Source organism: Crocodylus porosus, unplaced genomic scaffold (genome assembly GCF_001723895.1).
Source record: "Crocodylus porosus isolate Cpor-Errol unplaced genomic scaffold, CroPor_comp1, whole genome shotgun sequence".
Lineage (NCBI taxonomy): Eukaryota > Metazoa > Chordata > Crocodylia > Crocodylidae > Crocodylus > Crocodylus porosus.
Window position 1 is genome coordinate 837,052 of NW_017728935.1, and position 27,899 is coordinate 864,950.

Here is a 27,899-nt window from a genome sequence, read left to right on the forward strand (position 1 = left end):
GTCTGCCGCAGACAAGGAGCCTGGCAGAGGTCGCAGCAGTCAGGAGAGGGCAGGGTCAGGACCCGGATTCCCCCAAAGCCGAGGCCGTTCAGAACAGGGGCCGCGTCGCCTGCCCGCTCCCCCTCGGCCCGAGCACGGGGGGCTTGGGCAAGGGGGACAGTAGACTTGGCTGCACCTTCAACAGCTCCACGGGCCTCGTTCCCCTTGCTAAAATCGCTTCCTCTCCCCGGGTGCTAGGGGCTACCATCTAGTCTCCGCTTACGTGCAGAGCACACATCCAAGGCAGCCCCGCTGGGAATCTGAGAAAGCCTCAGCCCCCCTCTTGCCCCGTTCCCCTCCCGCCGGGTGTCTGCGGCGAGGCGGCTGCCCGGTGAGAGGAGAGAAGAGGGCCGGCTCCCTGCCTCCCGCCGCGGTGCTCTTGACATTTCACTGCTACGCAGGAAACAAACCCCCCGCCAGAAGGCCGTGCTCCCGCAGGGACGGCAGCACGGCCAGCTCCCATTAGCCTCCACGAGACCCGCAGGGCGTTGCAGGAGGCTTGGTCTCGGGGCCGGCGGATGGAGCCGAGCACTTGCTGGAGCAAGGACCTGTGGACCATGTCTCCCCCGACCGGGGGGTGGCCCTTTCTTCAACCTGCTCCCTGCCTTGTCCCTGCCTTTGCTTCGACTGTAAGCTCCGTGCGACGGGGCATCTTCATCGCGCGCTGCCCGTGCGGCAATTAGCACAACAGGGCTTCCAGCCCCGTTTTGGGTTCAGCCCCCCTGGCAAAGGGCTCTTGGAGGCAGGTGGGATTCGGTGCAGCAAAGACAGTTTGGGGTCCAACCTCCGCCCCGGGAAGGAAGCCGCGGCCTTTACCGCGCCGGCCCGTAACTCGCGCCGGGCACGTCGGTGTGACCGGGGAGGCGCGCCGGAGCGGTGTTGCTGGGTAGACGGTTCCACCCCAGTTCTCCCAGGGCCTGACAATGAGCCCAGTAACAGGCAGGCACAAAGCGGGCTTGTTTTTGCCTTTGTGCTTCTGCCTCTCTCGCTGCAGCCCGCAGCCCTGCGCGGTGTAGTCAGCAGTTCACACTATGGGCCTCTGTTACAGTCGTCCAGCGCTTGACGGGACGAGGGAAGGCACCGCCGAATGCAAGGAGCCGCTTCTCCGCCTGGGCTTCAACCTGGGAGAATGTAGCTTGTGTTCGGCTGGCTCGACAATAGGCCATTAAGAGCCAGTGTGTCCAGTCACACGCCAGTGGCTGTTACCGGTTCAATACCCCCATTGTCTGCTGTCCTCGAAGAGTTCTTGCTGTGCGTAGGGAAGGTGGTTGTGTCAGTGCTGCCATGGTACGCACCTTCTTGTTGAGGGATGAAATGGCCAGATACTCAGCTGGGACAAACTGGTACTGCCCCATTCAAACCGAGAGAACGGCGCTGGTTTACGCCAGCCACGGATCTGGCCATAAGCACGTGGGTGTTTCTGCTACCGTCCGAGAACTTACCTTCCACAAGGTCCCAACTAATGCACTTCAGTCTTATGCGGCTAATTCCTCCTTTATAGGAATTTAACTCTTGGGCATCTTTAATTACTGTGCAGGTTTCACTTGCTGGCCCTTGCAAGCTGAGAGCTCAAGCAGGACCGTCAGCTGCTGCCGTGTGGCTGCCTGGCCTAGTGAACACGGGGCTGAACAGGGATCCAGGGACCGGGAATGAAATCCTGGCCCCATGGGATTCAAGAGGAGTCTGCCTCGACTTCTCCAGGGGCAGGATGGACCTGCTGGAGCTCCGTGAGCCACGCTGAGCTCTGTGCTGCTGCAGCTAAATTGCAGCTGGACCCACGGAGCGGCCTTGCCCCGGAGCAGCGTAGCACCACAGCACGGGGCCAACAGCAAGTCGATGCTCAGAGCAGTTGCCCGAGTCCCTCCATCCTAGCTACACCATTGTTGGCGAGTAATATCTCAGCCTCCTCTCTATTTGGACTGCAAGCTCATCACAGCAGGCCTCTCTCACTATGCACACGTATGGTGCCCAACAGCACCCTGTTCTGATCTCAGTGGGGACTAAACACTAAAAGGGAAAAAGCAGCAGAATCAGGGACCCTAGGACCGGTCCTGCAGCACTTGCCTTGCATGACGTCGTTCAAGCGCCTCATAACTAAACGATTAATGAGCTCGCATCTCGGGGGTGCCTCTCGCCCCGAAGGATCAAACGGCAGAGCCTGAACTGTGCTATCCGGGGCAAGTCATTTCCCCTTGCTGTGCCTCAGCTCCCAGAGCTGTGAAAAATGTGCCTAATGATGCTCACACATCCTGCACAAATCCCTTTGAGAGCTGACGGCCCGGCCACACTGCAGCTCACTCCGTTACACTCTGCCACCTTCGCTTCCTCCTGTGCCTTCCACCGGATTTTGCAGTTCCTCATTCCCAGCCCTACCCTCTGACAGAGCATTGCTATGCGCTGTTAAATAGCTGTCGGAAGCCACCCGAGAAGGGGCTGCGTATTATATTATCGGTGGGTAGAATAGTTCCTGTGCAAATGCATAGCCTTAGGGATCCTTCTGGATGAAGGATGCTTCAAAACGCAAAACAAGTATTACCTCCTGCACGTGGGTAGCATTTGGCAGCCAGCCTCCCCGGGGGTTTGAGAGAGAAACAGAGGATGCCAAGTGCAGAACAATGAAGGGAAAGTTACTCCCAGTGACCCAAAGCCTCCTATTCTCTGTTCCAGGAGTTATCCTCGAGTGGGGTCATAAGCTCTTCCTACATATTGCAAGGGGCATGTCTGCCCATCAGTCGCTGCAGCAGAGAGCCCGGTGCTAGCAGGGGTGCCAGCAACCGCAGCACAACAGAGCTCAGTGCAGACTGCAAAATCCATCCCAGGAAACGGTTAAACACCCAGGCCGCTGGCCTGTGCTGAGCTTTATGCTGTTGCAGCCAGGCTGCTCCGGGTACCTGAGCTAGCCGGGGGGTGTCTACACCGCACTGCAGTCACCCAGACATGCCGTCACTGGCAAGGGGGTTGCGGCTGGGGGAGAGGAAGAGCCCGCTGGCATGGGAGATGTCAAGAACCATCATCCTCTTCCCTGCAGCATCTTCCAGCCCCCGTGGGTGAAGCTGGGCAGCTGGGAGATTCCCGCCCCCACACGATGCAGGCTGTGTCGGCTGCCTGCCTGCTTCCCTGCCTCCCAGTAATTGCTATTTTCTTTGTTTTAATTAGAGCTTTCACTCTCCAGCCCACACAGAGCTCCCCGTCTCCCTGGCTTACTAACTGCACAGAGGTCTCAGCGCAGACACTGGCTCACAGAGAGCCGGGTTTTATTAGCCCCACGGAGGCTGCGGGAGGGAGGAGAAATCCTCTCCGTCTCTAGGATCAGGAGCTCGGCCTGGAATGGCAAATATTAGCACTTTTTTCTACAGCCCCCAGCTTCATGTGGAAAGAGGCGCACCCTGCAGCGCCGGTGCTGGGGGGCTCGGTGCTGCTGCGGCCGTGTCCCTGCAGCCACCTGGTCCACAGCGCGCTCGCTCGCTCGCTCGCTTACCTCTCCGCGACACAGTCCGGTGTCCCGCTCACGTCTGGGATCCCGCAGGAGGGTTGTGTTAGCACGTGTGGATGCAGAGGTCTGGCTGATACCCCACCCCAAAACACACCTGGGCGCTCCACGAGCGAGTGGGGGCACAGCCATAGTGGTCTCCAGGGCTGTGGGGAGTGCTGCAGGCGCCTCTACCCCATCCCTGGACTGCATCGCCCAGCAGCTGCCTGGATGAAGCCCAGGGGCGTAGATTTGCAAGCAGATTAAGGGACCGTCTGGCTCTGGTTAGCAGGAAAGCAGTTGGCAGGCAGCTGCCTCGGCAGAAGGCTCTGAGGGCCATCTAGCAGAGTCCAAGGAGCTCTGCAACCTGCTAGTTAACTGCCGTGAGGCCATGAAAACGCCACGCAGGAGGGAGGCATTTCAGCCGGTATCGGCGGGTGTGTGCGGTAGCAGCTCTGAAATAACAGCCTTGCTAAAATATTGATGGTTTCCCTATTAAAATCATTACTGGCCGGAGCATGTACAGATACAAAGTGGAAGGAGAAGACCTGGCAGGTTGATGCTCGCACACAAGTTATTTCCCCCCCCCACTAAAATGCAGCCAGCTCTGGTGCAGAGCAAAGCAGCGGAGAAGCAATTCTGCTGAGTGCACCTGGACAAACCCTGTCCCTGCCAAGCAGCTTCCAGACCTCGCTGTGAGCTCCTTCCCCACGGGATGCGCTGACAGGATGGCCCAGTCCAGACACACCCAGGGGGGCCCTGGCTCCTCAGGGCAGGGGCAACACGGTCCCCAAGCCTGCAGTCATGCCAGGATCTCTCCAGTTCACAACCTGCTTCCAGCAGGAAGGAGAGTCCTGTTAAAGCACAGGAGGTTGGGGCGGGAGGCCTGTCTTCTAGACCGACCTCTGCCACTGTTTTACCAAAGACCTTGGGCAAGTCACATTGCCTCTCCCTCTGCCCCTTAGTTTCCCTGTCTGCAGGGGAAGAACAAGACCCACGTGTTGCACGGAGGTTCCTAAGACCCCGCGAGTCCCTTGGATGCCAGCGAATGGCTGGGAAGGAGGCTGAGGCCTTTGCAAGATGCCAGTCCTTTGCACATAAAATTCATCCTGTCCATGCCCGGCTGCAGCTGCCTGCTTCTCCTTCTCAGGCTCAGGTACCTGGTGCCTGGGCCTCAGCGTCCTCCCAGAGGCGCCGGCGATGGGCAAAACAGCAGTTTAGGCAGCCTTAATGTTCATCAACCCAAACCAAAACCCTGAAGCACGGGAAGGCTCCACCTCTCTCCCTGTCTGCCTACCAAGTGGAAAAGCACAAGGCCAGCTCCTCTTGCCTGCGCTACTCCTTACGACTGCTGGGACCTTTGCCAGCTGATGTCTCCCCCAAACTCTCCATAAATACCTGGGCCTCCATGCTATTCCTTCTTCCAGGGAGGCTCCCGCGCCAGTTCAGCCCTTAATTACTTCACAGTGCTGCCCTGAAATGCCCTCCTCTTTTTCACTGCTCCGGGGAAGTGGGGGTGGAGCAGGAGAGATCTTGAGCAGACACATACAGGATTCAAATCCCCTCAGCTCAGGCCGCCGCGTGCTGATCCGGCTATAAAAAACAGGCCCCTAAGAGCTCGGCCAGATCTGCCCGCGGCCAGAAAGAAACCAAGGACGGAAGAGCCAGCCCGCGGGTCGGCTTGCAGTGGCAGCACTGAGGCGGTTTCTGTCTGAGGTCCTGGGCCGGCACAGCAGTCCCACTGTTCAGCATCAGGCCTATAAACCCCGTTGCAGCAGAGATTCAAATCTCTTTTATTTAAAGCTCCGGGGGAGTCACATGCTGACCAGGGAGTGAACAAACACCGCGTTTCTGCTGCCTCGCCAAGGATGGAGCTAAGCTGGCATTTAACCTTAAGCCAGTGGCGTACTTGCCTGGGATGGCCCGTGCTTGTGTTGCATGGTTTTTGCTTAGTTAGGAAGGGAATGCAACGGACAGCCACGCAGGGAGGAATGCAGCAGCCTCCCGGGATCACAGAGACAAGTGATAACGAAGTGTGAAAGCACAGAAATACCGGAGGGCATCTTGCTCCGGTCCTGGGGCCCGGCTCTGGACTCTCCCCAGGGGCCGCCCTGGAAACCCAGCTGTATTGTTCGGATTGGGGAGCCCAAGGTGGCTGGATGTGCGGCCGGCCACATTCCTTGAATGCCATCGGCTATGATGCCAGCATCCCTCGATCCTGCTAGTCGTGTGTGGGCTGCTCTTTGACCTTGACCTTTCATGACGCCAACTGCCCGTACCTCTCTCAGAATGCTTTACAATGATTTGCACCGTCGCTGTGATGCCGAGAGACCCCAACCAGAAACCGGGCCCTGCTCTGGGATGCCATCTGAGGTGCATGGAGAAGACGATGACTTGCAGCAGGTGCACAGCAGTAGTGCTGCAGGGGCAGGAAGAGGACCACGTGATTCCTAGCAAACCTGCTCGCAGCTCACAGATCCCACGGCCAGACGATCCCATCCCAGTCGTCCAGCCCGAGCTCGCCGGGCCACAGAACAGGGAAGCTGTTGGGCGGGCTCTCCCCTGCCACCAGAGAGGTCCGTGGATCTGATCCGACCCCAAGCTGAGATAAGAACCAGCCAGCTCCTGCCTCCCCTCTCACCTTTTGCTGTTTGTAATGCAGGCATGTTGGAAGACAAAAGAGTTTGGAGCCCTGTGCAAGCACAGGAACGGTACGTACAAGGAGTAAGATGCAGCCCTGCCTCAAAGACCCTTCAACCTAGGCACGACCGCTAGATGCCATCTCCCGCTTATAGGTGCATCACCCCGAGGTGCAGAGACAGACGAAGCGGTTTGCCCACGGGAACGCAGCAGGGTTGTGGCAGATCAGATCGGTGTCCTCGTGCACCCATCTAGTGCTTCAGCCACACGTCTGTTTTCCCTCTAGTGTAGACGCGGCTCTGCACAGACCCTGGAAAGCACCTCAGATATTTACTGTGCCCATCTGCAGCTCTTCGTTAAACGGGTTGCTACAGAAACAACCTCTGACAGACTAGATATGAGCGGGATCCAACCTGCCTCACCTGCCAGCGTCTTTCCAGCTTTGCTCTCAGGTTGCAATGAATTTACGGCAGGGGTTTTGCCCTGCTTTCTCCTTCCGGAGGCACGTGCGCTGACTGGCAGCCAAAGCAGTGGTGACTATTGCTGGCTGGGGGCAGGAGAAATGAAAGCCTCCTGGCCCAAGAGATGGCTGTCGGGGTTCCTGTTATGAGAAAACTCGGGTTGTGATGCTGGAAGCTTGGCAATAGCTCGGGTGCGTTACCTGGATGCCAGGATGCTTAAGATGTTGCTGGCTGCAGAATAAACAGCTTCCTCAGATGAACTCAAAATGTGCATACTTGCCCTCAAGCTCCACAGCTCGAGCGGGCCTGGCAGGGCTTGGGTGGGATGTGTTACTTGCTTCCATTGTGGCAAAGCGGCTCCTTCACAGATCAACTTCTCCTGACATGCAGATGTCACGGGCAGCCCCCCAGCTCAAAGGCTTTCTTGCAGGGACTTGAGTGTTCCTGGGGGCCTTTTTTTACTGGCTTGTTGCAGCCACTGAAATTAGGATGTTGCTGTTAGTACTCTGCCCAAAGGAGGAGGGACCAGTCCGGAGGGGAAACAATCCCTTAGGGCAGTGATTCTCAACCCTTTTCAGACCAGGACCCATTTGTAGACAACGATGGCCAGTCCCAACCCAGTGCCCCTCACTCCCAACCCGCTGCCCCTGCCCCTAGACCCCAGCGTCCCAGTGTGTAGGGAAGGGGTAGGTGTGTAGGGCACGGGGGGGCCCAAGCAGCCTCTTGCAGGCTGGAAATCTGCCAGCCTGCAAGAGCAAAGCCCCAGTTTCCCATATTTTTCTCCTTCAAAGGCGAATCCATTTTAAATTTACATTTAAATGTGGATTGCTACCCTTTCATATATTCTTGCAACTCACTTTTGGGTTGCAACCCACAGGTTGAGAAACACTGCATTAGGGGATCTTGCTCCGCTCTTCTGTGTCCCCTGGAGACATGGCCTGCCCATGCTGAGCTGGGGAGGTGATTGCACTAGATCCCATCCCCACTGGAGGAGGGAGCAGTGCCCCACACGGGATCCTACACAACTGGACAGGAGCCCCATTTCAGAAGCGGTGCTGGTTCAGGGTTCAAAATGCACTGCCCATCTGTAGTGACACTGCAGCCCTCTTCAGCCCACTTCACTCCTATCCCGCATCCTTGTCCTTCCTGGCCCTCTCCCTTTTTGAAGCTATCAGTTCTTTTGTCGTAACTTAGTGCAGCCTCCCAGAGAGGTCACCACACTGCCTGCATACAGCGAGCCACAGCCTTGGTGTCCTTGACAAGTGAGAAGCATTGTGTGTGAGCCTTGGGAACTGGGAAGATAACAGAGCATGCCAGGAGATAGAGAGAGATGGACTGGAGGAGAATGTAAGCCAAGGGTCACCATTTCTTGGGCACTCTTAAGAAGTGATGCGCAAAGACGGGTTGTAAGCACGTGGCCGAAAAAATGTCTCCCCCTGCTTTTCCTTTTTTTTTAACAAGCCCTGGTTCTTTGCATATTAGTTAAATACATAAAGCATGGGAGCTCTTCATCCCCCCTGTCTACTTTTGCAACATCACCATACTTCATACTACTTAATTGGTGAAGCTGAGCAAGAGTCTTCTATGGCAACCCTGAACTGCCGAGGCTCTGTCAATCTGAAGGCTGCTATTTGAAGAATAATGCTCTGAGAAGCAAGGTAAGGAGCCTTAATGGGGTGAAAAAAGTTGAGTCCAGGATGTGCCTGTTGTTAATGAGTATTATTCGTATTGAGTTCCAGTACACGCACCCTCTGGATAAATGTCCAGCCTTTTTCTGTTCTGGGAATAAGCACTCAGAGTACACTGCATATATTTTTCTTGACCTCTATTCTTCCCCAGTTGCTAATGAATGCTTTGGACTGATGATGCCTCTGTTAAAGGCTGACAACTTTTCAAGCTGCACACAAGCGCTGCCATAAACATCCGAGAGCCACAAGAGTTCCTCCAGGGAAACCAGGGGGATCAGAGCTGACATTCCTGCAAGCCCTAAAATCAAGAGGGTTAAAGACCACTTGTGGGTCTCCTTTCCATATCCAGAGCCCAAGAAGGGCAACTTGAAAAGACCCTGGACAGTTTCCATACACGCCTCATAACATCCCCGCGAGACAGGCAAGCATTATGCTGATTTTGCCCCGAGGTCCAGAAGACAGGGGATTTGCTCAAATTCAGGTAGTAACTCAGTAGCAGAGCAGCCCTGGACGAAGTGCTCCCATCTTGTTTGAAAGCTGTCAGGTCAGCCGGGCACGTAGCAATTACCACCTGCAAGACCATTATCATAGTGCTGTGAGTTATACAATTAATCCCTAATAAGGAGGGATTGGAAGGGATTATGTGCTTCAATAGAAGGCATGCCACTACTGCTAATTTAGGAAATCACTCCTTCTTCCCAAGATACAGCATCGTGTTTTCCCAGAATTAAATGACTCAAAGGGATTCATTCCCCTCTCCCGGCTCCTCTGGGCAAGCTCCTGACTTCAGAGGCGCTTCTTCGCAGTCTACTTTGGCTCCTTGTCCCACGGCAGAATTGCGCAGAAACCCAGCAGAACAAATCAACGGCGAATCAAACAGCTGAACGTCACAGCTCTTTCCAAAGGGCACAACAATACGAGAGGTTGACGGTACCAGAAATTCTCATCTTACCAGGGAAAACGCGCCCATTGTTCTTTCCAGGGGCCTGGAGATTTATTGATAACGGGGACGGCACTCTCGAAACAGAAGCGATATTAAGGTGGAAGTGGCTGGAGGGCATTTGGCTTACTGCGTAAGAGGGACTATGACCAGGAAAAGGAAGGCATCTCTGCCTTCAAAGCAGTCTTTTGGGCAAGACATAAACATCACAGTCCTAGCCAGGGGGATCTTAAAGCTGTTAGCTCTTCGGTCCTCCACAAACTCCTAGCTGGGGGACTTTGCCACCTTAAACACCACCCTCACCTGATGGATGAAGCTGCAAACAGTGTTAGTAAATTCCTGTCTTAAAGCCTAGTAAGACAAAGTCTGGCTCGAGCGTCCCTTGGGCTGACCCACGAGCCGTCAGACATCTCCAACCGCAAGCAGAGCAGAGGCATTTGGCCTGCAGGGCTTTTGGTTAAGAGAGACTCCCTGTGCCTGAAGAAGGGTGATAGCTTGCAAAGAACTTTTTTCCATCTACTCAGTTGGTTTAATAAAAGATATCCCGTCTCCCGAAAGAACCGTGCCTGCCGTTGCCTTGCAGGACATTTTCAGCACCAGACGCTCAGGCTCCTTCAGATCTCAGACATCCGCCCCTTCACCCTTTAATCCCTGCATCTCCCTTCTCCCCTTCGGATGAAGGACTAGGATTAGGAGACCCTTCCCAAGATGACTGTGTATTTTTGCTAGGCCTCTTCTAACTCTGCGTTGCCGCTGCCCGTGGAAGTGATCTGTATCGTGCATCAGACTCTCCCCGAAGCCACCTGAGAAAATCTGGTTTTGACTCCCTGCACAACCTCCCCGCGCACTGGCCGGGCTGCCGGGATCCAGCCCTCCCGCTAGCGAAGAGCCAGGAGGTCGGCTGGGAACTGCGTTGCACAGTGAAGGCCTGACATTGCCTGGGACTTCTAAATACTGCTCTTATATTGCTAATACCACCAGAATAGGACAGGATAGCTTCCACCGCTGCTGTCAGGGTGCCTCGCTTTGCTTTCACTGGAGCCACGCTGGTTTACAGCAGCTGAGAGCCCAGACCACATATTTTAGCAGGCGTGGGTAGTAGGTGCAGACACATTCCTTCCCTCCGCAGCATTTGGGCAATTCGGTAGTTATTGCAAAGGGCCCACGAGCAATCGCGAGTTGCTGGGTTGACCATGCCTTCCTGACGGCAGCAGACAAAAGACTCTGTGTCCAGGTCCGAGGTGCGGTCGGCTCCTGGGAGCTGGTGAGCAGGAATCTGACACTTAGATGCTTGTTCCTTGGGGATTTCTGCAGCACTAGAGGCCTTGAACGTCACCAGCTGGGCTGTCATTTCCCCAGAAAACAACCTGCTGTACCTGAATTACCGGTTCCCTCTGAGGGACGGAGGACGTGGTGGGCCTAGCTGGCTGAGCCCTTTAGTAATAATAGCTCTTTGCTTTCTCTAGTACCTTGAACTAAAAGATGCCTGGTCGTTTTACTGACGCTCATTAAGGCCCAATCCCAAGGCCCCTAGGTCAGCGTCCACCCTGAGTAGTATCTCAGTCTTCTTGCTTTTAGACCATGCGTATCATTTTTGCCTGTATCTTGCTGCCCTTCAAGTGAATCGTGCCAGCGTTACTTATTTATACTTCTGGCGAGGCCACTGATGAGGCTGCTAATCTGGAAATGGGACCCATTGTACCTGCTTTCAGCACTTGCTCAGTCAGGAAAGAGAGAGCAATTCCAACAGGGACGTTACATGCTGCCTCCCCAGAAGAGCTAAGTCACAGGAGAGCTATTGCTTTCATTGGCACGCTGCTGATTTACACCAGTGAGGATCTGGCTCAACTGTCTTCCTTACCTGTCCTGGTCTGTGGATCTGGCTTCCCCCAAGCAGGTGGTTGCACTTCCTTTCTGGGAGGAGACTCCAGTCTTGTAGTTGTAAGTAAAGCACTTGGGGTTAGATTTTTAAATGCATCTAAAACTGCATTTTTAAATGCATCTAAAACTCTAGTTTTGCATTTCTTTTTGTCTCAGACCATCACTGCTACCAAATACATCCCTGGAGGTACCTAGGGGCTTTAAGAAGCTCCCCTAGGTCCTGATCTGCATTTCAGATACCTAAATACCTTAGGAAATCTGAAAGAAGATCAGCAGAGGTTGGTTCAGGTTCAGGAAAGATCTGTACCACTTGCTGCTAATCCAATTCCAGTTTTCCAGGCTTATTCCTCCCCTGAAGATCCCAAAGCATATTAGGAAGCATAAAGCCAGATTCAGAGCGAGGTTACAGGTGGAACATCAGGAACATATAATAGAGTGGATCATGGTACACCTGTTCGTGGCACATTAGGGGTGCCAGCACTTTGAATAGATATCATTCAGTTAGTTATTGAACTCAAAACAACTACGTGGTTGTGATAAATGGGATGCTTGGGATATTTTCTGCACAGGAAGTGCGTGTTTCAATCTGGGTTAAGGCTGCAGAACGTGGGACCAGCCCACAAAATCTCCATGTTGTTCTGGATTTAGGACTTCCACCGCATGTCATCCAGAGGAGGCAAGTGCTCAGGGCTACTAGGGAACCAGCTTGCCGGCACCCTCCGGCTCTCTCCCAGGTCCCCAAAACTGGAAGGGGGTGCTAGGAATTTCAAACGCCAGCTGGAGCCGGGGGAAGAAGCACTATCGGGACTCGAGCAGTGGGATCCAGCCCCACAAAGGCACCAGAACTTGAGCCAAGAGCCTGAGCTCAAACCCACTCACCCCTCCGCTCCCGTGCAAGATAACGACCCCTTCCCGTGGCTGCTACGGCCTCCACCAGCACAGCTCATGACAAGTGAAGTTCGAGGGTGCCCTCCAGCCGGCCAGCGGTGCAAATTCAGGACAGCTAGTGCCAGACAGCAACCTGCAGGCTACGGGTCTCAAATGGGCACTGCCATTCGCTGCAGCCTCCACCTTTCCTTCCGAAGGAAACCAGGTGGGCCTACGTGACCTGTCCAAAACGCTAACCTCGCAGCTCCCCAGGACACCAGAGACAATCACTGCCTTCAGTAACAAAGCGCCCTGGCGTTACACCTGTGTCATACAGCATTACAGTTTTCAGATGGCTTCCTCGCCAGGGAAGATGAAAGGGAGACACAGAGACCTGCGCCCGGCAGCTGCTAGCCGTGGCGCTTCCTTGCATCTCTGAAAGGCGTCCAGGGACCACAGCGACGGTACCAGAACAGGTTGTGGCCTGTGCCAGAGGCCTGATCTTGCAGGAATGGCTTCTTTTCCTCCCGGATGTTCGGCGCACTGAAGCGGCCCTCTCGACCCTCAGCCGATTTAAATTCAGGTTCGCGCCTTTAAATAGGAGGCCTGACTCTGGAGCCAGCGATGGCTGAAGGAGCGCAGGAAGGGATCTGGAACGGGAGCTCACCTCATGCTGAACATCGCCAGTGCTTTGTCTGACCTCAACCCGTCCCCATCAACGGACCCACCCGCCCTCGGACACCACCTGAAAACGCTGACCTGCGGGGCTTTTTGCCACCCTCCGGGGGAACCCTACTCCCCAGCCAAAGATATCCTGGAAAAAATGACCCGACGGGTGTCACACAGGGGGCTAGGAGCCAGAGCTCCGACTAGGCCTAATGCTGCCAGTGGGACCGTCCGCAATCCATCCATCCTCCCTGTGCCTCAGTTTCCCCGTCTGTAAAATAGGCATGTTACCACCTTGTTGAGGCATGCAGCGAAGCTTCGCTGCTTGCATCCGATCCGAGACATAATTAGATCGAACTCACTCAATGCTCAGTAGTAATTAAGTGTCTTCATTAGCCAGGCCCTGTTCTTATATTTGGCATACACCAGCTCCACACCCCTCCCCCTTGCCCTGCAGTGACAACGCCACTCTAGTCCTACCACCGTGTGCTCTGGAAAGGCTGGGCAGAGTTGGCTGACGCCAGGCACTGACAACACTGCATAGGGGATGAGCGACTTTTCCAAGCGATTATTTCTGCTGTGGTAAAGTCTGACCACGATCAAGGCCCTGTCATGTGAGATGCTGCACATAGCCGCCGGGGAGACAGCTCCTGATCCAAAGCGCTTGCACTCCTGTAGGCGAGACCCTAGCCTTCCTAGCTCCCCTCGCTCGTCTTCTTCTCTAACATCCTTGGATTAGCAAAGAATGGCAGGGCAGGGTCGTGGGGCATTCCCTAGCAGCTGGAAAAGCCGGGCAGATCTTACTGGCCTGTACCTTTAATGCTGATAACCTCGGTCTCCAGCAGTAATGCTGCTCCTTAAGCCATTTCAGTCATGCAGTACTAACATTTGCTGTTGGCATTCGGAGCGTGACGGCAATATTGATCCTTCCTCCTTGCTCACCCTTTTAGCTAGTCTCACCTGTCTAATCAACCTTGTCTGAAGGGCTTTTCTACAGTGCATCTCCTTATGCCTTTAGGTGCTACACGCGCCCTCTCTCTTTCAGCTTGTTTTCTCTTTCCCCATATAAGAAGGCTCATCCCTGGGTCTGTCTGAAAGCAGGTAGTCCCCTAGCACAACCAGCTCTGGGCAGGCTATTAGCAGCCTTCGCAAGATGCAGACTGGGGAAGACAGATGGCTGCCGCAGTATTTTGTATCCTAATTATCCCTTCTTTTACCTGATTAAAAAAATACAATGTTCACAGCCCCCCTCCTCCCTAGGTTCAGCACAGGCTGGTGAGATGGGGAAGTGAAGAAATAAAACCGGCACGCAAACATGGCACTGGTAGCAGCAGGTAAAGAGCGGCATGACAGATTTAGGAGAAACCAGTGGGTGTCTTGTTTGCCGGCACCATGGTCTTTAAATCCCTCCCAGCACCACTCTGTGCCCCTCAGGATGGGTGACCTAAGAGATGTGAACATGCAGCGCGCTATCCACGTCTCGTGACACTGAATGTCTCAACTTGAGCTGGTTTAAAGGGGCCGGATCTGCCAGAAGAGTGGAGGGGAGGGGAAGACCAAGGGAAAACTAGAGGTGGACAGTGCCCCTCTCTGCTTCCCCCAGTCCAAAACATCCAAGCATCCTCCCAGGTCTGGGGCAGAGGTTTCATAAACTGGTTTGACCCAAATCAATGAAGTCTGATACTACATTCAACCAGGTTTATCTTAAACCAGTTTCAGCCATTTTAAAACCGGTTGACGTGCACTGAACTTGTGTTCTGTTACAGGTTTAAACTAGTTTCTGATCACTTAAACCGATTCACGTGTAACTTCTGTCCCTAGCCCCAGTGCTCCGGTGAGGTAGGACAGAGCTATTATCCCCATTACACAGACGGGGACCTGCAATCTGCGGTCACACGGGAAGTCTGAATGCAACTTGCTCCAGGGCAAAGCTGGTGCCCGGGCCGCTGGACCATCCTTCCTCATTCAGACTCACGTCCCACCAAACGCTAGCTGCGCTTGGAAGCCGTGTACCGTGCACACCAGCCGGGATGTCACCAGACCTCAGCTGTTATTCAGGCCCCTAAATAAATAGCCAGACTCTTAGGAGAGCTCAGCTCCTCGGAGAACCTGACTATACAAGTATCCCAGCGGGAATGATGAGCGCTTGGTGTGTCGGGAAGTCAGCCCCAATTGTGGCAGCTGCCTGGATATCTGGCTCTGAGCTGCTCCCTAAAAATAGCCAGGAAATCCAGGAAGCAGAATGCTGATCTCAGGCTGTGGCCGACGGCGTGACAAGGCCGCACCACAAGAAAGCCGGGGAGAGACCGTGAGCGAGCGGAGGCTGCAGCACTCAGGCGTCAGCCCCATGCCTCCTGTCTCTGGACCCTCAGTCACTTTTCTCTGTGCTCTGAAAATAATTTCGGTTGCAGGGGGACTGGCTGCCCAGCAGCAGAGGCAGGGATGCTGGATGGCCGAGCGACCAGGCAAGAGAAGAGCAACTTTAGCTGCAGAGGAAAAGCTGCCTTAACATGCACCTTGGATAGCAATGGAAAGCAAGCAAGCAGGATACTGCCTCTGATCACAGATCTTCTCTGCAGAGTGAACTGCCTGCAGGATTGCAGTGTGGGCCTCTGCACAGACACAGTGACCAACAGGTCGTGTTTGGTTTTCTGTTCCTGGCTCCAGACAGCAGCAGCAAGTTTGTTTGGAAAGGGATAAGAAAGCCAATTCAACAGGCAGATCCCCCACACGGACTCCATTTGCTGAAAGCAGCCAAGTGACCTCTTTAAAGTTGGGTCCTTAACAGCTGCCCCAAAGCAGGTCAAAGCAATGTCAGCCAGTTGGGGCCAATTCTTTTTGGGTTCAATCCACCAGCAACTCAAAAGGAAACTCGCTTCAAAGATCCTTGTCTGAGCTCTGTACGCCCAGGCAAAATGAACACAGCGCTGGGAGTCAGGATCCTTAGGTTCCCATCCTAGTTGCGTGATCTGGAGTGAGTTAGTTCCTCTCTCTGCTCTGTTTCCCCTTTTCCGGGGTTACTACTGAATAGAAAGCACCAAGGGAACTCCAACTGTGCTTTGGGCAAGACCCCAGCCAGACGCACCCAGCTTGCTGGAGCATCTTGGGTTTGCAATGAAGCCAGAGGAGTATTTCAGGGTGGGTAACGAAAGATAAAGTATTCTCTGTCCGTGGAAGGCCAGCATGGGGGCCATGAATTCAGAATAGGTCCCACCTGAAAACCCCATCTCAGCTCGAGTCTAACTATAATAAAAGTTACACCGTGGATTTGCAACGCATTAGCTGATGGTTTAAAACAACCAACTCAGAAACGATATACTGCCCAGCAGGGTGCATGGCCGTGTGTCATCACCACCTATAATACGTGCATATGCAACCCAGTAACCACGGCCCTGGACACGCACAAGCCAGTGAAGCCTGCCTTAGGCATCCATGCAAAGGACTGGCAAGACACAGTTGTTTAGCTGAGAGTGGCCTTCACAGCACTGAAAACAACGCCACGATGCCCTGGAGCCTTGCAAGCCGGCCGCCCACTGCTCCACCGCTCTCAATAAGCAAGCCTTGCGGCACAAGGCCAGGTCCAGTGTTACCAGGATCTCACTGATAGACAGCCTGAAGCACAGAGGTTAAGTGATTCACCCAAGGCCATGCTGGGAGCCTGTAGCAGAGGCAGGGGTAGACCCTGCATCTTCTGAGGCCTGCCCTTCAGCCACCATCAGACCTTCCCTTCCCTGGGCACGAGGGGACTTTCCAGCCCTCTGTGCCATTGCCTTACTGACTTCCTCCTAGGAAAATTCCTGAGGTCTGATTCCACCCTGCTATCTCCTGCTGTAGGGCTGTGAGCCTCCATATAGGGAGCTCCTCAGGCAGAGAGACCAGGCAGCATTTCAAGGCCCTATGGGTCTGAAGGCTACAGAGTGCCTGTGATGCTGTCGCCAAGGGCCTGGAGCAGAAGGACCTCTCGGCGTGCCTCGGTTTCCCACAGTCAGGGAACGACACTGTTCATCCAGAGCACAGCCGCACCTGGCAACCTCAGGCTCTTCCAGTGGGTTGGTTTCTCCATTTGCTCCAAACCCTGTGCCCCCCCTCCCCCAAATGCTCGGCATTTCCATCCCCGGATGGAAATCAGTTGTTCCCCCTGTGCACCGCTCCTTGCTTTGAACGGAGGCCACGGCCTTTCCACTAGCCCGCTCCCTGCCACCTGGGCAAGCAAGCCCCCTGCTCCCCTACCTCACGCACGCTGCAGCAGTGATTTGGTGGATGCAAAGTGGAGCCGTCCCTATGCTGGCAGCCTCACGCTGGAGGCTGCTACTTCTTCCCTTTCAGCGCCGATGCCGCCACTGAACCCAGCAGCCTGCAGGGCTCATTCCGGCTTGTTTTCATCCAGAAAAGAGCCTCTCTGGCACAGCCTTGTCCTGACCTGGCGAGGGTTTTGGCTGCCGATCAGCTGTATCAGACCCATTCCCTATCCCGCCGGCGATGAAGGAGAGGACGAGGGGGTTGACTTGACTCTGGGGGCAGTTTGCCCACGTACTTGGGAACGTGCGAGAGCCCGAGCGAGGCACAGGACCCCGACAGCCACAGGAAGTGCGATGGGACACGGCGCTCCCACCCCGCGAGGAGCACGTGAACAGAGGCCAGACACGGCAAACCGGTGGACAACTGCCTCCTCCCCCCAAGTGCAGCCGTGAAAAGTTTTGCCCGGCTTTCTCCGCTCCTCCTCGCACACAGGCCCCCGCCTGAGATGGGCCGATGCCTGGATAGCAAACTCCCTGAGGTTTGGGAGAAGGGGGAGACCCCGGCCCCGACGCACAGGGCAACGCCACCCTCGGAGAAGGAGACCGGAAAATGGCCCCGTTCCGCTTGACACCAGCTGCCTTGCCTCAGTTTCCCCTCAGCCCTAACTCTCCCCCTGCCCAGCCCCCCGGCACCAGAACAGGCACCGAGCCCCCGGGGAACCAGGAAGCTCTGCAGGGAAGCACGAGACGGGGAAAAAGAAAGGGGAACTGCTTCTTTCAAGTCAACCCCAGCCTGCCAGCCCTTTGCTCTGTTTACATTGCCATGTTGCTGAAATGCTGGGAGAGGCAGCTGTACTCACACGGCCGGGGAAGGAGACGCTCTCGCTCACGCACTCTTTTTTCTTTCTTTCTTTCGTCTTTCCTTTTTGTTCCTTCTCTCCCCACTGAGGCCACCTTCGCTCCCCGGGGTCTCCGGCTCTGCTCTCGCCCCCCGCGCTCGCTGGGCCTCGGAAGTCCGATCCCAGGAAAGGTAAGGAAAGGCTCTTTCTGCAGCAACCTGAGCCAGGAGGCGCTGAGCACAGGGAGGAGAGAGGGAGAGAGAGAAATCCTCCTGGTAGGGCTGGAGTATTTCATGTGTGACACTGGCCCCTCCCCGCAGCTGACATCCCTGCCGGGCATCTGCCAATCCAGGGGTTCGGGCAAGCCCTGCTGGGCCCTGCCGCCTTCCCACGCCTGTCCCAGCCGCGCAGGGATGGCACCGGCTGCGTTTCAGGGTGGCCGGAGCCGCACGCCCTCCTGCTCGCTTGGAACAAGCCTGGGCTCTCATCTCGCCTGCCACCAGAGCTGGGAAAGCACACGCACGCACACATGCGTGTCTATACACGCGCGCGCACACACACACGTGCACACATGCATGCACACGCTCACATACATACCCGTCCACACGCATGCTGGCGCGCGCACACACCTGCGCAAACCCACCTTACGGTAGCCGTACAACACGGTGCACATAACGGTAGCGTGCCAGGCAGATCCAAGCAGCCGAACCCGGGCAGGGACTCCCTACCGCTCCGCTCCGCCCAGGCTCTGGCTCTGGGGTCCAGTTTGGCCCACAGTAAAAAGAGCAGCCAGTGGGAAAAGGCGAACTCTGGAGCTGCCAGAGGGCTGGGACTCCAGCTGGTGGTCGAAAGGAACGTGCAAGGGGGTGGTGCTGATTTACACCCCTGGCGCACCTGGTCCGCAGCCATACCAGTTCAGGGGTGCAGGCAAGCAGAGGAAAAGGGAGTCAGCGGTGGGTCTGATTCAGATCCGGTGCTGGGTCCTGAGCTCCCCTCCCCAGAGAGCGGGTGCTGAGTGCAGCCTGCGTGCCCCAGGGGTTGCACTGCTAGCAGGGACCTCAAGAGCGCTTTGGAGCCCCCGGCAAGGAGGCACCCCAGAGGTGTTACCCCGGGGGGAAGGAAGCCCATCCACACCCTGGCTCTTTCCACCGGCCGGCAGGGCCTTGCAGGGGCTTTCAGCAGCTGCATGCAAATGCAGCCAGCCCCTGAGGCTGCTCTTACCCGCAGAGGGAGAAAAACGGACCCTTGGGACCTCAGCCCGTAGCTTCCTTCGCCCATCTCCCCTCCCCTGGCACCTTCACTGGGGCCTGGTGGGATGAAGCTGTCTCAGCGCATGCAAACTCGACGGCTCCGTCAAACCAACCTACCTCTCCCCTCAACACTCCTGGCTTTGGACTGGGTTTGCCTGCATCTTGTGGAAGGAAATCTCTGCCTAATGCATCTCCGCTGCGGTACGCGCATCGAGTCATCTTTATCTTCCCCACTATTTACGCTATTATATTTAGCCTAACACAGGCAGCCTTCCAAAAATAGACAACCATGGAAAATATCAGGCATCGAGGGGGTGCCAACCTCATCTGTCGGCAACTAATTCATTTCTTATAAACCCTGCTATGTGGATCCCCCCACCCCCCAACCCATCTTGGCTGTCACCAGAATTTCGGTAATTAATGTAATCTCAGGTTAAAATTTCAGGGCTGTGCAAAAGGATTCAAAAATAATTATGTGGTTGGGGCCAGGAGTGAGAGAGAAAGAGATGCTGACAGCAGACCTCTGCAGGGCATGGTACGACACCGGAGACACTGGCCAGCATAGCAGGAGAGCGCAGGAGCGAGGGGAAGGGAGGAGAGGCAGATAGGATGGTGACCCCCAAGTCCAAGGGGATGCACCCCTTTTCTTGCTTTCTCACAATGGAGACAGCCCCACTGCTGGAGGCCTGGGAGGCGAGCGAGGGGACAGCGTTGCAACAGCCTACAGACCTGAGCAACGGGGAGAGAGGAGTCCAGCCAAACCTTTTCAACCCGATGTTGCTGGGTCACCTGAACACCTCTGCTCAAATGGCCCAACAAGGTGGGTAGGTGCTGGGTGGGGCTTGGGGTGTGCGAAGGATTCAGCATCCCGAGCCCAGCACCAGGGCAGCGGGGAGCATCCAGGCACGTCCCGTTCCAGCTCTCTCCTCCTCTGCAGGGGTCTCCAGCCACAACTCGTTGCACATCTCAGCAGACACCCCCAGGACTGCATGGACTTGGGAGGCCGGACTCCCCCCCTGCCCCCAGCATCCCAACAGCTCCCATTGCTGCTCAGGTTTGGGGCGCACTGCAGAGGGCTTTCTGCTGGCCAGGGAGGACAGATGGCTTTGAAGAGAAGGCTGGGGGACTGGGACATGGGACAGCTTCCTGATCGGCACGACCGTGGGTGTGTCCCTTAGCCTCTGCGTGCCTCAGCACCCTGACCTGCAAAATGGGGATAACAGCCCACATGCTGTCTCTTTGTCCACCGGGGACTGCAAACTCTTTGGAGCTCAGTCTAAGTGCAAAATGGAGCTTTGATCTTCCCACAGTAGCGTTGGCTCCTATTAGAGTAGCTGCAGTTATAGCCAAAGCTCTCTCCAGCACTGTTAACTTGGCACCTTGCGTTCATTTAGAACCAGAAAGCAAAGCGCGGCGGCAGGGAAGCCATACCTAATGGGGGGAGTGAGCCCATAGCTGAGGCCAGACAGAGAAATCGCCAAGAGAAGCAATCGGCTTGGGAGGAAGAGCCGGAGCTCGGTGCAAGAGGAAAGAAGCCTACAGCCAATTAGTGGCACAGACAGAAGCCAAGGAGCTGCACCCCCCCAGCTGCCTACTGGGCCACAGCATTTCTCATACTCAAAGAAAACAAGGAACACAAGGAAAATACAAGGGAGCTTGCTGGCATGCCAGGGAGAGGAGAGATTCCTAGAGCTAGCTGGCTGTTCAGACACCCTGGGAGAGCAGCCAGATTCCTCCAAAAGTGAGATGTTCATCAGGATGCGGGTCAGGAACACGGCACCAGATGCCAAGCCATGGACGGAGGCTGGACCCCCGTCACCAGCAGCTTCCCACAGGAAACCGCCCCTCGGTCTGTGGAGGGCAGCAAGGTCGGACGGTTACTGGTCCTAAATCTGGCACGTATCAGCAGAGGCCCCCGCGAGAGGGAGCGGTGCATTGCTGAGGTTGTGCCCGGAAGGCATGTTTCAGAGAAGCCAGGGTAATGGCTGAGTGAAACGCAGGCATGCTGGTTTCTGAGTCGGTGTTTTCTGCACCCTCCCACCGGCGCGCACCAAGAAGGGCTGCAGAATCACGAGTGCGGGCCTCGCGTTTCGCGGGGAGATGTTGCTGGACCCACGCCTGCCGCAGGGAGGGAGGTTTGGCGAAAACAGGTCAGGTTCAGATGGCGTGACACTTTGCAGAAGCCAGTGACCGTGAGCTCTGCTCCTCCGTGGGGGAGGCCTTGCTCCATCCCGGTACCCTGAGGCACAGAGCAGCCAGGCCCACGGCGGCCACGAGCTCCTCCGCTAGCTGCAGCCACAGACCTGCTGTCAAGTTACCAGCACAGCTCCTGGGGGGCAAACCCAGGCGCCAATCTGGCTGCAGCTGGACCCGCTACAGTAGCAGAGCCATTCCCATGGGAGCTGGGGCACCTCTCTCCCCAACCCCCTCCCTGGAAAGGCCATCATTCGCCATCCTACCAAAGCACCTGCTAACTGTCCCGCTCCTAACACGGGGCCCCTGCTCGAGCAATCCCATGCCCTGCTGGCAGGCTTCAGGCCGGGGATGCTAGTCGTGGGCTGCAGAGGAGGCAGGCTGGAGCATTTTCTGGGAGCTGCAGGAGCGACTGCTGAGCTCTGAGCAGCATTTTAATCACAGGCACTAGGGATTCACCAGAGCCGCTCTTATCCACAGCGTTTTCCTGCAATCGGCACATCGGCACCCTGCGGCTCAAAGAGGGTGCCCAGGAAACGGGGCAGCCCCACTGCAACGCCTGGGGCAGCGCTCCACTGCAGACACCAGTGCCCACCTCCCCTTGCTGGGATGAGGGCTGGCGTGCTAGAGCTAGAAACAGATGCCGGCTCATTGCAGAGCCATTTATTGCAGGCACAGACATTGGCTATAGGCACGGCCTTCACAATGTGGCACATCTGACACTGTATTGCAGACTTGCCTCCGGCAGTATGGATGTACTCGACTAATCCGTCCTCCAGGAAAGAAGGGGAAGGGAGCACGGTACCGTGCAGGGAGCTCGGGCGTGAACCCGCCACACATCCGCTGCCGCGCCGTAGCCTCCCATGTGCGTAGTCCTACCCAGGAGGACGTGTGAGGGACCCTGTCTTGCAGCAAAAGCGGGAAAGCTGCCTGGCATGGCTGTAGCCTACCCCCCAGGCGATTACAACAGAGCGGCCGCCGTGCTTTAGCCTATGGCAACCTGTTCACAGGCAGAGATCGCCTCTCTGCTGTCTGCCGTCCCGTGCACTTTGCTCCATCTCCAAGCAGTCACATCTGGGCAGATCCTGGAGGATCCCTGCCCAAGCGCTTAGAGAGGATCATGTGCATCTTTGCTCCTCTGCTAAACCAGCTGGCTCACGCTCACACTTTGCTCAGGCTCTCTGGGAAGAGCTGGTCGAACCCCGCTCCTCAGGAGCACTTCGCTTCCCCGCTGCCCTGGGATTTGAAAGCAATGCAAGCACCGACACAGGGCAATAAACCACGTCCCATCTCCCTGCGGCCCGTGTAAGGATACTCTCTCGTATACGAGCATGGAAACCATTGCCAATAGGCAAACACCTGACTGAAGCAATCACGGAAGCATCTGGTCTGACCTTCAGAAGAAGTACCGGCAGCTCACCCTGAGAAATGTGCAGTCAGGGTGCGTGTTTTCAGATGTGCTGCGCACGGGTTTCCTAGGGGCTGGGCAGCTGCCAAACCTCCTGCCTTCAGCTGCAGCTGGGGGTCCCCAGCACCTAAGGGAAATCAGGCCCACCCTGCTTCACCTGGCGCATCCCGAATCCATACCCTCTGTTGCAAAAGTCGGGTCTGAGGCAGCCAGATTTGTGTTGCTGCCCTTCCTGGAAGAGCTGTGCAGACAGGGAGGTTGTATTCTGCTCCTTTCCAAACTGTGCCCACCTCCCCTGCCTCAGTTTCCCCAGATGACAGACATTCCTGGAGGCCCTGGGAGGCTTCGCCACATCTTGTATGGCGCTCAGAGATTTTTCCCATGTCGAGTTGCTGTTCTCTTACGATGGCTTTTCCCACCCTGCACTTGCTGAGAAGGGTTTGCAGCTCGCTGAGTAATCTAAACGGGTGATTATTGCGGTAGGTGTCATCGCAGCCCGCTTTCCGCACTCGGAGTAGTCTCTGCTCCCAGGCTCTCTATTCAAGCTCCAACCCAGATTGCCGCTCTGCTAATGCAAGGGAGGTTGCCAGGGGATCTTTGACCTTGGGCGACTGATAATTCAAGCAGCTCTGACTTCCTTTTCCAGTCTAGAAATTGCCACTTCCCTGGTGCAGCTGCTCAGGCAGCTCCGTGCCCGCCTGGTCACTGTGGGGCCCAGAAGCCCTGGCAAATGTCAGAGCCCTACTGAGTTGGGTGCTGCCTGTACCCAAAGGGAATGACAGTCCCCACCCCAAAGACCTTACCATCTTGCTAGACGAAACAGAGAGAGCCGTGTTATCCCCATTTTACAGATGAGGGGACTGAGGCATATGAAAAGAGGGGCCAAATCCTGATACTCTTGTTCACGCTGAATAGCGCCTGTTCCTATCGATAAATGCCCTGCTTAAAGGTGTCTAAAACTGAACCCAGATTTCCTGAGCCCCAGACCAGTGCTCTAGCCACAAGATCATCCCATATAGGAATGAGTCATTGTAAACGCATTTCCACCGGAGACGGGCAAAGTCAACACAACTCACTGCCCGGGACCCTGCACTGCCCAGCTCCTGGGAAATAAAAATACCACCCGTAAAAGTACAGCCGGCCAAAACAGCTGACCATAGCAACCAGCGGACCAATGGGAAAACAGCAACCCTAGCAGCAACTAGTCTTAATTTTGTCCACGTAGCATCACCATAACAACCGTCCCACCAATGGGAGCCGGGGAATCATGCACTTAGCAACTGGAAGCAGCCAAATTATGAAGGGATAAAAATTATGCCAGAAGTATTTCTTTGGAGCTTTTCATGTAAGTCCATTAAAAAGTCCTTTGGACACTGCAAAGCCAAAGTCTGAGATGCAGCTTGGTGGACAAAGATTGATGAGAGGGGGATCAATAGCCACTCTGCTCCTCCCCAGCGAGCTTTTGAGGTGAATATGTTCCCTGTACAGCCACGGGAAAATTGCCCAAGAGCGAGTGGCCCGTGGTTTGCAATGTATAACTCTTGGCTGTGCTCGCAGTGACGTCCTCCTACCTGTCGTGCAGCTTGGAGGCTGGTCTTCCTTAGACAGACATGGCAGGCACTCAGAATTTGCTCGTCCAGGCTGCAGAAGTAGTACAGAGGCGATGCGTTGCGAGGGTGAGGTTGAGCCTTTCTACAGAGCAGAGGCACAGATAATGGTCGTGTCATCTTCCTCGGCGCCAGCGTGCCATGCGTGAGAAGGGAGACGGTGGGCGCTGTAATCCCAAACGGCTTTCCCCTGCCAGGCTCAAAGGCCACAAGTTTCTGGGACTGCAGGATCTGGATGTCAGCGTTGCAAAGAAGTTCCCAAGCAGGCATCAAAATAAATGGAGAAAAAAAACTGGAGAGACTCTACGGCCGGTCTGCTACCCATGGCCCTGACAGACGGTCACTCGATCGGCGTATCCGGTGGGAATTAACTGTCCAGAGCCACAAATGGGGAACTGCTTGGCCACAGATGGAGCTCACAAATGGTTGCTGGCTCAAGGGATCTCCATTACTCTGCTGCATATCCTAGCTCGATACGAGGGTGGGTGACGTGCAGGGTAGAAGAGCTGGGGAGGATTGCAAAGGGCATGTCTGGGGGGCAACCCATAGTGGGTCACTGAGCTCTGACCAGTTCTCCCAGCGACAGGGCAGTGAATGAGGGGGTACAGCAAAGCACCTCATTGTCAGCTTAACTGGGATCACCCCAAGATATCACCCGTATCTCAATTCTGCTCCACGGCACGCTGCACGAGCCGGGACTCCAAGCAGATTGCAGATTGCTCCCTTGCCATAGCTGCTTGCGGCTCTGCACAAGGTGAGTTTGTGGGAGGTCTCGGCCCACTTCTCCAGGGACAGGGGCTGACAGCAGAAATACTTCTTTCACAAGTGGCCCTCTGGGCTGGCCACCTTGGCAGAGGAGCCAAGGATGGGAAGTGAAATGCAGCCCTGTGCAGGGGGCAGCTTGAGGCCAATCCCGTCCACCGACCAGCCACGCTCAGGCTGGAAATGTTTGGTGTCTTTGCACTCACAACGTTCAGGTACTCAGTGCCTCTGAAACCTGGGCCTGTGGATGTCTCCGGCTGGACACCAAAGGCTAGGCCCCCATAAGCCAAGGCCCTTTCTGCAATTTTGGGCATTCATTCCTAAAGTGGAGGAGCCAGGACTTCTGCTTTCTGTCTTCATCTCTGCCATTAACTGGCTGCACAGTCTCGAGCTAGTTGCTTGCAGCGTGTCCTTCAGCGCTGCCAAGAGCCCACTACTCATTTCAACCGCTCACCGTCTGGAAACCGAGCCGGCAAGTGCCCCGTGTCCCAGCTTCCTCTGCAGGGCAAGGGGAGCATTTGTCACCCAGCTCACAAGGGTGTCATGAGACTTCATGCTCCCTGCAGAGGAACCCACGAAAGACAAGCAGACTGCGGTTATTCATTCAGAGCAGAGCACGTCCCCGCACTCGTGTTGGGAACGCCGGAGGTGACAGGAGCAACCTACGTGCAAATGCAGAGACCTGCAGGTCTCCCGCTCGCTTTCTGCACTGAGAAGCGGCCAAACTCCGCAGCGGAAGGAGCTTGTTCCCACCCGTGGACCTTGTCCTTTACAACAGCGTGCGAGTCAAGCTCCAGCATGAGATAAATTGTTCTCTGTCGGCACAATCCATCTCTGGCTCCTGCCGACTCCATGACAAGCTTCCCCTTTTCCACCAGGCGAGCTCCGTGCCCCGAGCAAACCTCCCTCCTGCTGGAGCTGAATGAGGACCTTGAGGCCGAGCACGCAGGCGCGGGCGCTGGGAGCTAGCGAAACCCTGCAGTTAAGGCGCTACCTGGGTGTCTGCCTGCGGGGAGCCATGCTTACAAGCGAGGCACCCAGCGGCAGGAACAGCAGGGCAGACCCTCCCCTCCCCTACCGCTACCTTGTGAGTCTGCCTGAGCCCCCATGGCACACTCGGTGCTTTTTGGATGACGAGAGGGGGCAGTCTCTGCCCCAGATTGCTCACAGCCCCAGGAGAGGCCAAAGGGGAAAAACACCAGGGACTTTCTAGACTTCTTTTCTTGTAAGGAAGAGTGGGGTCTCTCAGATGGATTTAGGAGAGGAGAGCATGCAGCAGGGGTGACACAGGCAGGGTGGAAAGGCTGGGCAAGCCTCAAATGAGACCAGACCCACGTGTACCCCTGATGCCGGCTCCACGTCCTGTCCCTGTGGCTCGTGGCACAGATGCCCCTGTTGTGTTGCAGGAAAAGCTTACTCCGCAGGGAATTCAGCCTCTTGCCCGGGCGGGGAGCGGGGGAGCCCGCAGCTCAGCTGCCATGTCCCTTGTGCGGGGCAGGGAGTCTGGGGAGAGAAATGGAAACCTGTTGTCCTCCCTGCGCTGACTTGGATTTTGGGAGGGGGCCGCAGAAGCTGCTTGAGCGGACAGCAGAGAGGTGCCTCGGCCCGCTGCCCGGGGAGGATGGCACTAGTCCTGCCCCGGCCAGACCTCTTGCCTGGGTTTGTAAAGCTGCGTGCAGGTCCCGGCAGGTAAATCCATGCCGCGATTCTGCTCCTCGCTGAGCACACCTCTGATTTCATTAGTGCCGTAATTCCCCTGGCATGAAAGGCTCTAATGGTATTTGAGCCTGCTATTCCCCACACCCTGCGCGCTGTCTATAAACACAGGCTGAAAGCTTTTTCCCTGCCAGACAGCAGGCACCCTTCTCTCCCCCTGCCTGCTGGAAGATAAAGGCTGAGGATTCAACCCCAGCTCCAACAGATGCCAGCTTCTTTTGGGAGGGGGCAGCTGTGACCTAGCAGGCTAACCAGAGGGCAGGAACCCCGAGACCTCAGCCAGCTCTGTTTTCCTCTGCCATGCTTTCCCCCTCTGTTAAAAAAGGAGAAGGCATCTCGGAGATCTCGGGATGAAAAGGCTCCATCGTTACTGCTAGGCACTCGGGACGGTAGGCAACGTGCAGGAGGCAGGGCAGGAGCACGTGGAGCGAATCTCCAGCCCCCTTCTTTGCACACATGCTTGTCCAGCGAGGTGTATAAAACAACCCGAAAACCTGGTTTATGAAAAAGCAAACGCAGGGGGTGCAGATGCTCTGTTTCGCCAAGGCCAACAATTTTGAACCACTGCCACGAGCGTTGAGACATGAGGTTATACTCCAGGACGCTGACTTGGGCACAGAGTGCCTCCCTGCCGAATCCGGTCAGTGCTGCCCTCCTGCCCTGGCCCCTGCGCACTGCTCAAGCGGCACGCAGCAGCCGTGGAGAGCGCGCCTGGCACCAGAGCAGCAAGGGACCAGGGTAACTGCCCCATCTGAGAAGAGCCAGGTCTGACCCGCAGCCAGCCTGTGCATCCAGGGGGGCATCAAGACACCCCGGTGCCCTCTGCGCCCCGCTCCCTGTGCTGTGCCTTCACGAGCTGGAGCACCGGACCCAGACTCATCAGAGAATATCTTTAGCTAGAGAAACCTGATAACATGTACAAACGTCCCGTAAGGTCCCTGCCAGCTCTGCTTCAAGTCCACGGCGGGGAATGGATGCAGGCTATTAAATATTTCTGAGGAAGGGGCATCTTCTGCAGCTCCAGAACCACCACACCATGGCTGCAGGCGACTTCAGGACTGGCCTGCGTGGATTCCCGCTCTCCTCACTGCTTCGACCCAGACGCATTAAATCCAGAAACTCCCTGTGTTGCAGATGCTAGACCCCCTGCATTCCCACAGCTCCTAAAACAAGAGGAGCGCTATGAAAGCCAAGGAAGCTACATCACGGAAGGACTGAGAGCAAGAGGGAAAATG

The 27,899-nt window shown here is 55.9% G+C and overlaps 1 protein-coding gene across 2 annotated transcripts in view; it reads right to left on the bottom strand.

Moving 5' to 3' along the window:
- CDK18 (cyclin dependent kinase 18) overlaps positions 1-17,993 on the bottom strand; it is a 49,055-nt gene extending 31,062 nt beyond the window's left edge. Inside the window, exon 1 of one of the 2 annotated variants that reach the window (XM_019546557.1) lies at positions 17,750-17,993. The gene's annotated coding sequence lies outside the window, so the exon portion shown is untranslated. Of the gene's footprint in view, positions 1-3,517; positions 3,675-17,749 lie in introns of those variants that run through there. The other variant, XM_019546558.1, reaches the window with a different exon arrangement.
- Positions 17,994-27,899: the final 9,906 nt, after the last annotated feature.